The following is an 11,391-nucleotide window of genomic DNA, read 5'->3' as shown; positions in this document are numbered from 1 at the left end:
GAGATTAGGCTTATGCTTGTTTTGTGGGTAGAAGTTTCATTCGAATAAGATCCATAATTATTTCCCAGTTTCTGAAAGTGCCAGAAGCTGGGCTTCTCTGGAGTTACCTCCTGGGTCATTGGAGCATTGCTCCTTTCCCACCTCTGCTCAGGGCTCCAGTGAGTGCTGGCTGTTGTGGTCTTTTACAAAGAGTAATCAGAATCCAGCTTCAGTTCCATGGCAGGCTGCTGTTGTCAGGAAATAAACCTCAGGCTGTTTGCTCTGCTTCTGAGTCTTTCTCGCTTTATTTCAGAGAAGTGGGAGATTGGCAGTCAAATTTTCCCCCAAATGAAATACTTTATTTGTTGAATTTTTGTTTGTGTTTTACAGCCATTGTCAGGAAAGAGAAAGAAGGGCAGTGATAAAAGCTGCCTTAAAATGCTCCTGTCTGTTGTATTTCAACAGACAGTAATGCTGCCTTCGTTTGGAGGATCCTTCAGAGTGCCTGCTCACCCTTTACATAGCCCTGAGAGTCCATTTATTTCACACATCAATTACACACTTGACATTTTAACACTGTGTCTCTGATTTTAATGGGTTTTAGGAACTGCATTATGATTAGAGAGAAATGCTTCATTCAGGAAAGGAGACACCAATCACTTACATAAAGAATAGAAACATAAATTAGAAAATGTTAAAATTAATGTAGCTGGAACTCCACAAAAAATATAAAATACCTGTAGAATTTCCATGTCCTCAGCTGTTTCTCCTGTGCAAGTCCAGGAAGTGCTCTACTGCTCTGATATTTGAACCTTTTTTTGGGCTATGAAGAATAGGATTTCCCTCATGGGTATTACATGCCACAGCATTCAATATTAATTGAAAGACAGTTCTGTGGAATTAGAAGGGTTCTGAGATCACTGTAAATGTTGTTCTGAGTCAAAAAATTCTCAAGTGTTCATTTGATGTTTTTAGCTTTCTCCTTTCCAAGACCCATCATTTACTTAGAAAGCCAACTACATGTGGTTTAATGCCCAAAATCATCTTTTTAGCTCTTCCCTCTAAGAGAGTTGTACTGGTATTCTTTTCTTTAAAAAAAAAAAATAATAGCAAAGATACTTTTCTAGTGTAACAAGAAATTTTTGAGTGTTATTTAAATTGCCTCAGTTACAGAATCAAATGACCTGCAAGTAATTTTACAACAAATTTGCTGGTATTTGACTAGCAGCTGCATTTCAAAAACTTGTATTAATGGAATGTGATAACTGGACTTTCATCCTCTGCTGAATTTATTAATTAGTGTTTGAACTTCACAGAGGATTCCTACATTTGTAGAAACTGGAGAAGAGAATATTTGACAAACATAAACTCTTTCAGTTGGTTGCTGTCTAAGAATAAAGAAAAGACAAATGTGTACAAGAAACGCTTAGGAGAAATAGAAGCCAGACACTATTCATTCTTACTGCTTCAGGTGGTGCTTTAGCTACTTTAGGAAGCTCTTGAACCATGAAATTTTTCAGCCCCTGTGAGTATTGGTATCAGGAATAATTACCTCCTGTTTAAAAAAACTAGATTCTTCTCAGAAAAATGAGATAAAAAGCGATCTACTCAGTCTGCAGGCCAAGTCTAGCCAAGTATTTTCTCTTTGTCATTAATAAGAAAAACAGCATATATGCAAATTTAATTTTAAGTGAACTGAATGTACACATACAAGTGAGCAAAAATTCATCTTTTGGGAAGTCTGTTTCTATGGCATGAGCCTGAAATATATGTATTAGTGTCAGTGGCTCTGGGCAGAGGAGTGAGTTCCATGGAATAATTCCATTTAACCTATGTCATGTTCATCTCTTATTTAAGATACTTTGAATAGTCCTCTTGAAGTGTCTGTAGAAAATAAGATCCCATTAATCATTTCAATGCGGGGAAATGATGACTGGATTTCTGAGTGTCTTGTGCAGGGCTGGAAGTCACAGTGTGGTATTTGATTAAATCTCCCTAATGACAGTGGGGCACGTGGCCTGCGTTGGGGCTTCACTGCTGCCCTCTCCTCACAGGTGCCTGAGAACCTCACTGCAATGAGATCCTGGTGCAGAGGGAAACCCCAGCACACAGCTCTGAGTCCCAGCTCCCTGCAGGGCTGGGGAGGAGGCAGAACCAGGCTCCAGCCCGAGCCATGAGCACAGAGATGCTCAGAGAGCAGCTCCCTGTCACTCCCAGCTCTGCCTGGAGCTGCCTGGGGTGCCGGGATCCCAGCACTGCCCAAGGCCTGCCTGCTGATAATCTCATTAATCTGCTGGGCTGAGAGCTGACAGGGACTAGGAGTGCCCAGACAGCCAGTCACCTGTCTCAGCAGAAACTGTGTTTACTGGTCATTGCAGATGTGGTGGCATCCCATGCCCATAGGGTTAATTTACTGTGTTACACAGGGTCTTGGGACAGGAGACACACATGTGGCCATTTATTGCTTCCTGGCCACCTCTCAGAGTCTCCATCTACAGCATCAGAGGGGTATATGGGATGTCACTCTTAAGACTTTCAACAGAAAAAAAAATTGTCTCAAAAGATGAGAACTTGTTTCTGATGTGAAATATCTCTTTTTCTTTTTTTTTTCTTTCTTTTTTTTTTTTTTTTCCTGCTGGAATTACTTCTGACTTATGAATGAAAATGAAAAGTTTATGGTGTTGCTGTTTAATGTACTTAAATTCTGATATGACAGACTATAGTATCACTACAGGAAGTAAATTAAATCCTCATCAAAGTGTTATGCAGAGCCTCTGGGCAGGGCTATGTAGGACATGGTGCATAAATTGTATCGCTTGGCCCAAGGCACTATCAATCATCTACACTTCTGGGTGCAATTTCCTCTGTATTTTCCCTAGCTCCAATGTGCAAATACAGAAGATGAGCAGAAAGTTTATGCAGCATAGGCCTCAAGACCCAAACCAGCATGTGATATACTTAGAAGTCACAAGGAATTTTACAAATAAATGTGCAGCTCCTTCCGGTGACTATCCAGTTTCTGAGCGCTTAAGGTAAATTCAAACCTGATTTTTGTTGCTTAGAAATGCATTGAAAATGAAAGTTGTAGCTGTCTAAAATTCCTTTGCAGGTATGGGATCACCCAGGGAAATGGTTTCAGTAGAGATGTGGCTCCAGGTGCCTGTAGAGGTGTCACAGGGCACCTCCTGCACCCCTCAAACACTGGCTCACTCCTCCCTCGTGGCTCAAAGCCCATGGATGGGATGGGTGCTGCTTGGTGTATCTCTGCAATGGGACATTTGCATAGCATTCTAACTTATTTATACATTCTCTTCCAAGTTGCAGTGTAAGTACATAGATTAAATTATGTCTAGGGACATATGTGCAAATATTGGGGATGTCTTGGTGGCTGTAAATTCATGGGGTCATATATTGATTTTTTGACTTAATTATATAGTGTTTTATTGAGCAAATGCCACAGGCAGAAGTTAAGGGAATAAACTACTATCTTCATTAAGAGTATCTTGATGTCAGCTTGCAAAGGGAACTGTGTTGTTAAACCATTTTTTCAATTTTTTTTCCAGAGGAAGAGTGCTGAGTTGGAATAAAACACTAAGGATCTTTAAAAAACCTAAGGACAACTCCTCATCTCTTCCCACAAAGTGGGAAAATATGGGGGCATTATTATGTTCAGATATTCATACAGAACAGATTTTTTCCAATAAATCTAGGTAATTATCCTCCCTTGCGATGCATCTAATTGATGTTACATTTACAGTAATATACACCAAGTACACATTATATTGCACTGATATTTAGAAACTCTACCAAGGTGCTGTGCCTGAAGGTTTACAGACAGAAGTGTAAATACAACAGACAAGCAGGGGAAAGAAAATAATAAAACATTCTTAGTGAAATTTACTTGCTTGCAGTTTTCAGCTCCCAGGGCCTGTTCAGCACTCCCCGTGCTGCTCCATCAGGGATGAGTGAAGCTGTTGTGTCCGTGGCTGGGAATTCAGACACAGACCCTGCCCACACTGCTGTGGTTTCTGCAGCTGCTGAAGTGGGAAATCTGCAGGGGGCATCCTGTCAAGGACCACAGGATGAGACCTCGGGGATGATTTAAAATGCAAGGTGGGATTGCCTCGCTGTACTGACAGGTTTTTGCAATTGTTTATAAAGTGCCAGACTCGAGCTGCAGTTAGAATTTATTAGCTGATAACTCTCCAATTATTAGAATATAGATAATGAAGGAGAGAAATGGCTCTGTTGGTATCACTTCATGTAATTACACAACCTCCTGGTGTGTGTTGCTTTCCCCAAATGGCTGTACAGCTGACAAAGGCACACTTTGTTGCTTGTAGCAGGAATTATTCCCTTGGACAATATTTTGAACCACAGAATCACTGAATTTTCAGCACATTGAGACTGAACAATGGCCATTGCCAAGCACTCTCCTGAGTACTACAGAGGATAAACCAAGAAGAGAACAAGAATCTGATTGTTATAAATATGAAGTGGCAGTTTCATATAGTGAGCATTTAGAACTTTAAGTGTTTTTTTTCTGCTGCTTAAGACACTGAGTCATCACACATAATTACTGCTGGTGCTAATATTGCTCTGGCCAGTTTCTTAACAGTGCTAGGATGGATTCCTTCAGGTTGTCCATGTACCTGAATGCATGAGTTGATCCTGGTCCTGTCTTCAGGCTCTTTTTCTGTTGAAATGAAGACAGAAAACACCTGGGTCTTTGTGGTAAGCTGGGATAGTAAATAACTTGAATCCTTCACTCTTCTCTGTTGTCTCACATTTGCTCACAGTTCCTTTAGATAATCTCTACCTTTTCTATCTCATGGTACTGAAAGAATTTTCTCCCTGTTATCTCTGATCTTCCCTGCTAGCAATAACTCTCTTTTAACCTTTATTTTTCTGATTGTGTACCTGTCTAGTTCTATAATGCCTTTCCATTTCTCCTTTATGCTGTGTTCTTTTTAGAGGTGTAAGTTCTTTAGAGAGTCATGCCAAGTGTTTTCCCTCTGTGGCACACTCCTTTGCCTTTGTGTTTTTAATAGAGTCTGTTTTAATATCTGCCAGTTCTTCTGCATTTATTTTTCCCTTAGAATGTCTTCCCAAAAGATCCAACCCACTGCCTCTGTGAATCTGCTGAATTTCACTGTTCTCATGCAATATAGAACTTAGACGTTTCTTGATTCCACTCCCAAATTTCTTTCTCCTTTCAAATCCTTACTTAGCTTCTCCTTATGTTAGAATCAAATCCATGCCCCCAGTAACTTCCTCTGCCATCTGGACAAATGACTATCCATGAAACACAGCAAATGCCTTCTGGGAAGCCTGCATTTTCCAAACAATTTTCAAGACATGGGTTGGGAATAAAATCTGTCTTTACAATTTTGTCCTTCAGATTTATTTGTTAACTATAATTTGACATGATTTCCCTCTTCATGTGCTGGTAACTTGCAGTACACAAGGCCTTTTCAATGATATTCTTTAACTTTTTGGAGAAATACGAAATGCTTGAGGCTCAATTTACAAAGAACGAGTCACCTTTCACTCAGAGTTCTTACAATTAAGCAGACAAGACAGCCTCAAAGTAAAAGAGTCAGTATTATTGCCATCCCTATTTCATAAAGGGGACTTCAGTGATTGTCCAAAGGTCATTCTTTATATCTGTGGAGGGCTTGAGAACTGCATTAAATCTTTTTCATTCTGGTCCACTATCTAAGTGATGAGTGCTTTTTTCTTGTACTAACCTAGTTCTAGATCACTTTTTAACAGTTACTCAAGTTCTTTGTCACCCACTTTTGATATAATTTTGCTAATTGCCTCACATTTAGGGGTTTTTAAGCCATATTGAAGAATCAATTGCTTTCTTTAAGGGTCTCTTCTGAAAGATGGATTATGGATAGAAAGGTAAAAAAGTGGGGATGAGATTTAAGGGAATCAGAAATGGTATTTTTGCTTCAAATGTTTATAGAGCTAATTTACCTATCCACAGACAGGTAAAATGTATGAATGGATGTGCTCAATTTTACATACATATCTCCTGGTTTCCCAGCCAGTTTAGATAATAGTGATAAATGCCATTTATGCAGTTACTGTGTAGTCTTAGATATGACTAATGTATTCTAAGCCATGCTTCTCACAGTTACCAAGTGGAAAAAGAGAGAACAGGGCAGGCTGCAGGGCCACAGCTCTCAGGGTCAGGGTTTCAGCCCTGCAGAAGGATGGAAGGAGAGAAATGCTCACAGATCTCTGCCCCTCACAGCTGAATCCTGCTCAGGCCTCAGGTGGCTGCACCCTGTGCTCCTGCATTTCTCCAGGAGTGACCTTGCACTCAGGCACTGGGATAAAGTTCTGTACAGCTGCTCTCCAAACCTTTTGGCTGTGGGACATCGCCCTTGCTCCCATTTTGCCACACACTGCATGGCTGTTTTCAGATGAGGGATTAAGAAATATTAGAATTGCATGCAGCAGTGTTTTTATATATGAGGATTTTTATATGTATGCTGAACATCTGAGGTTCTCATCTACAGCTTTTGTAATTTAGATTTTGCTCTCTGATTGCCTTTGGAGTATCTGCAGGGTTTTCTTGCATTTGCAGGGAATTTACATTTAAAATTGCCTGTGATGTGCTCTCTTTCCACTGCTCTAATTTCTCAATGTCATTTTGATTATTAGCATTTTTTTGATACAAGTTAAAGCACTTTTCTCCTTTCTAACCACACAGCTTTCATATTCCCCAAGCAACTATTTACTTTCCAGTATGCTTTAGTATGCCTTTTTATAGGCAGATATTTAATTTCCATTTGTTCCCTTCACTTGCAGACTAGCTTATTTTTATAATTTGTCTCATTATTTCTCCTTTTTAATCTTTATATTTCAAGGGAAATGGGATGACACATTTTATCTGAGTTTCTCTCGTTATGAAGTTTATTTTAATTGGCACAGCTCTTCAGTGAAGGGCAGATGATTGGTTTCCAGCTCTTGCTCTTCTCCAAGGTGAGCTGGAGGGGATGGTGTCCCCTGGCAGCAGCAGCAGCTGGGGCTGCAGAGCCTGGCTCCTGCAGGAGCCCCCAGCCCTGCTCTTCCATTCTCCTCCTCCTCTCATTCCCATTTCTGGATTATGTTTGTCCCTGGCCAGCACAGCCCACGGGCACTGGGGAAAAGCAAAGCACAGAACACCACCTCAGTCCCTGTCTCTGCTTCCCAGGGACACTGAACAGATTTTGTAAAGCCAAACAAGTGCCTTGCACAGTTTCCTTCCAGACAAGGCTTCAGGAACTGGAGCTCGTGTCAGACTCTCCTGCCTTGCAGGCGCCTGCCCAGCCAGTGCTGCCTCCTTGCCATGGCTGGATTGCTGGTTTGGAATGACATTCATGTGAAACACGACTCAGAATTTTGGGCAAATATTCTTGGAGGAATTGGAGTGCTTTTCCCCTTTTCCCAAGTAGGCACTAATGCAAGTTCACTGGTGTGGGCATTCTTGAGGCTGGCATCTACTCTGCTAGCTGTGAGTCTTTGTGACTGCCAGCTGATTTTACCACAAAAACAGTACAGCTCTGATTTCATGATTGTTGCTCCCCTTGTTCCACTGCAGAGCTGAAGAATTGCTCTAGTCAGTTCTAGACACAGGCACAGTTCTAGAATATCTCTGGAAATTCCCCATTCCTAATCCCAAGGTCCTACCAAAACCATTGCTATGTGCTTTTTGTTATTCATGCTGAACAAATGTCTCACAAATCTGGACAACTCTGTTACACTAACTTGTCAGGAGACATTTTTGCTTTATTTTTTGTCCTGCTTTAAATTCTCCTCCTTGACTGGCCCTTATGCAGACCCCTGATGCTTAACCCAGATGAATTTTGTATGAGGCATATTTGGGCTTTCTTTCTGGTCTAGCTCAGTGAGGGTGAGATCTGCCATTCTGCTTTATCCCATGAGGCTTTTTCTTTTTCTTTTTTAACAGATTCATAGGAAAAGGATTCAGATAAGTTTCCCATTACTTTATATTGTATTTGGGCTTTATTTTCTTTGGTTTTCTGCTGTAGAAGGGAAGAGATATTGAAGTGTCTTGTACAGGCTTGCTGCTATAGACAGGGATCAAGTAAGATGTAACACAGCCCAGAATTTCTTTGACTCTGGTCCCACCCTTTCTTCCCCCTTGACATTTATTTAAATGTTGAACTCCAAGCCAAAACTGAATTTCTTTCATTATTCAAAACACCAGTTGATGGAGTCTATTTTTGCTTTAACAGCACAGCTTCCCAATAACTTTCCTTATGCTTTTGAAAAATTTACACTGTTCATATCAATCACTCCGTGCTTTTAGACAATTGGTTTTGAAAATATTTTTAGTCATCTGTTTTAAAGATCAAAATAACAATTCAATCTCTGCATAGCACTCATAGATGTTCAGCACTTCTGATTCTGCTGACCTGCTGCACTGCTCGTGGTTCATTAGGTCATGTTTTGAGGAGCTGCAGATGTTTGGACATGGAGTGTTAATTGGACCCGTTAAAGGAATTTAGGCCAGCTATGAAACTGTGACCTGGATCCATATCTAAACTCAGAAATGGTTGCATTTCCATCAGAACTACAGTTACTGAAAGGTATTAAAGTTTTGTATATTTGGGATTGCTGTTTTCTCCACTGCCAGTCATGACTACAAAGCATTGATGCTTTCCTGTTATAAAATAAATGCAGCTGTAAGCATCATTCCAGTGGCCAATCACAGCGTGGTGTTCAGTAGCCATGTGTTTAATTGTAAATACTAATTAACACAAATGCATTGCTGGAATTATGTCTGATGCTAGGCCAGCTCCTGGCAGTTGTGCAGTTTAAACTCTTCCTACCTTAGCAGTAGGAAAAAAAGGTAAATAAGACTGTTCCAATTGCTGGAAGGGGCCTTTGAAGACTGAGAGACAAGATCTGATTTATGTGGGAAGAAATAATTACAATGAACAAGGATTCCAGTTTTGTTTTAGCTTACATACTTGTGAGGCATTTAATGTTTACAACCATCTATTTTTCCAGATTTAATCAGATACTAAAATGTCTGCAGCCAGAAAAGGCCATTGTTTATTACATTGTCTCTGGGGAAAGGAGTGTCTGGTAGAGATTCTTGCTGCATCTGGCTGCTGTTGAGTCATCCAGCTGATGTTATTTGAATTTCCACTACTGAACAATGAAATGTTTGCTCATAAAAAAGGAGAAAGAGTATGTGGAAACTTTTTATGACAGTGAGACAAATACCCGTAATCAGAAATTGTGGCAGGAAATGTAGCTTTCTTAGGAAAAAAAAAAATAAATAAAAAGGAAGAGACACTGATTTGGATCTTGAATCTTCTAGACTCAGTATTTGAAACATAAAGCCCTGAAAATTTATGAATGTATCATTTTGCATACCTCAAACCAGCAATGCCTTTTTCCACAAATAGAGACCTTCTCCTGTATTGAATTGTTTTTTTCTATTTCTCAGTGACTCAGATTCCTTGTTTACATCTATATCTATCTAGCTGTCTTGGGACATGAGGTTTCCTTTCTGAAAGAGCAGATATGTTTTCTTGCAAATATCACAGTGGAATTTAAAAAGTGATGTTTGCCCATGTCAGCTAGGTAAAAGCAATCAGAAATACCTCTCTTGCTGTTCAGTGAAGTTAGTGGTTAAAAAAATCCCACAAAGTACCTCCTCTAAGATACATAATTTGCTTTATTGATGAATTTATGGATGAGAGAAAATTTGGATAAACTCAGACATATAATTTATGCAATAAGCAGCGAATCCATAGTAAGTGCAACAGGCCCCAGGAGAGGACACTCTAAAGAATTTCCCATCTAACAAACCAGCGACGTTATTTTGCCTTTTCAATTTCTTCAATTATTCTGATTTACTTTTGACAATTCACTTAATCAAGGAAAATTGCCCCTTGTAAATGTTCTTTTTAGCATACTATTCACTGATGAGATTAAACAGAAACGAAGTGTATTAAGTGCAGCAGTCAATTTTCAGAATTAAGAGTATTACTGTGTTTGGTTTTGCTCAAAGTCAGGCCAGGCTGCTATTTCTCCTGGATTCTTTGTACTCTGAGGAAGGAAAGTACTATGACAACTTTTCACCAAAAAGGGCTTTGGAGTTACCTCCCTCTCCACAGTGAAATGCATGACTGTGGGGGCTTTGCCCCTTTTCCCTGCTGGGCTGGACAGGCTGCAGAAGGCTGACCTCCTCCTTCCCACTGCAGTGGCTTTGGGACTCCCCCCACGAGCTGAGCTCTGCCTTCCCCTCTGGGCTTTCATGCTGCCAGACTTGATTCAGCTCTTCCTGGTTATTCAGATAACTGTTCAGATTATTCAGGCAACATAAAAAACCCCATACCAGCACTTTGGACTGCTTTCATCCCTTTTTTGAGAGGTCTTAGAGGACTACTCAGAAAAATGGGTCAAATCTCAGAAGACAATTAATGAGTCAGAGAGTGACCCAGTTCAGAGAAAAGACAAACAGTAATGAGCCCAAAGAAGCCATCCAAAAGAGAGTGTTTGCCTGTACACCATTCCTTACACCAACTATTACACAGTCTTTCACTCAGATTAAATATTGAATTGGTGATTAGCACTGTCAGCTCAATTTAAGAGATATAAAGAAGTCCATACATCCAAAGTGCTTTAGTACCTTGGAGTTATGAAAAATTTAAAGGAAAACAAATTATTGCCTGAAAATTAATTCCTACATGATATTAAAGAACAACCCCATCAGTAATGTCTTAAATCTTCCATTGGTCAGGAAGCAATATTGATTAATTGTTTGGGGTGATGAGTATGGGCAGGCAGTGAGGGAGAGGGGTTCCTGCACTGATGCCTGGGAGAAATGAAAAGTAAATATTTTAAAAGCCACATAGGGCATAATTTTAATTTGAATAATTGCTCCTGAGATTGGCACTCTGGAGAAGCAACTGTTTCATCCTGTTCTCCATGATCTGAATGTGTGTGATCATACATCAGCACCTGTTTCCCAGATAACAGCTGTTTACAAAATGATCCATCTCTTCCTGGAAATACTTTCATTTAAATGATTCATAGGAACATGTTTATTATAAGGAAGTGTTTGCGTGAATTTGTACAATTCATTTTGATTCATTGACTTTCATTTGAACTCAGAATGAAAATAAATTTTGGAATGAGTCATGGAGGAGATCTTCCATTTTCTGGCCAGCCCTGGCGTGGCCATCAATAATTCACAATCACGCTTTGGAACTTCTGGTAAATTCTTCTCACAACAGCACTGCAGGCTGATTCAGCTATCTCAGTAACAAGGAGGGAGCAGACATGGTGCAGTTAGGTTTGCCACGAGAAGGAGCTGCCAGCAGAGCAGCAGAGTGAGGGACACCTGTCCTGCCCTCAGCTGAGATGTGACACTTA

The sequence above is a fragment of the Passer domesticus genome, chromosome 17 (assembly GCF_036417665.1).
Source record: "Passer domesticus isolate bPasDom1 chromosome 17, bPasDom1.hap1, whole genome shotgun sequence".
NCBI lineage: Eukaryota > Metazoa > Chordata > Aves > Passeriformes > Passeridae > Passer > Passer domesticus.
This window is presented reverse-complemented; position numbering follows the sequence as displayed.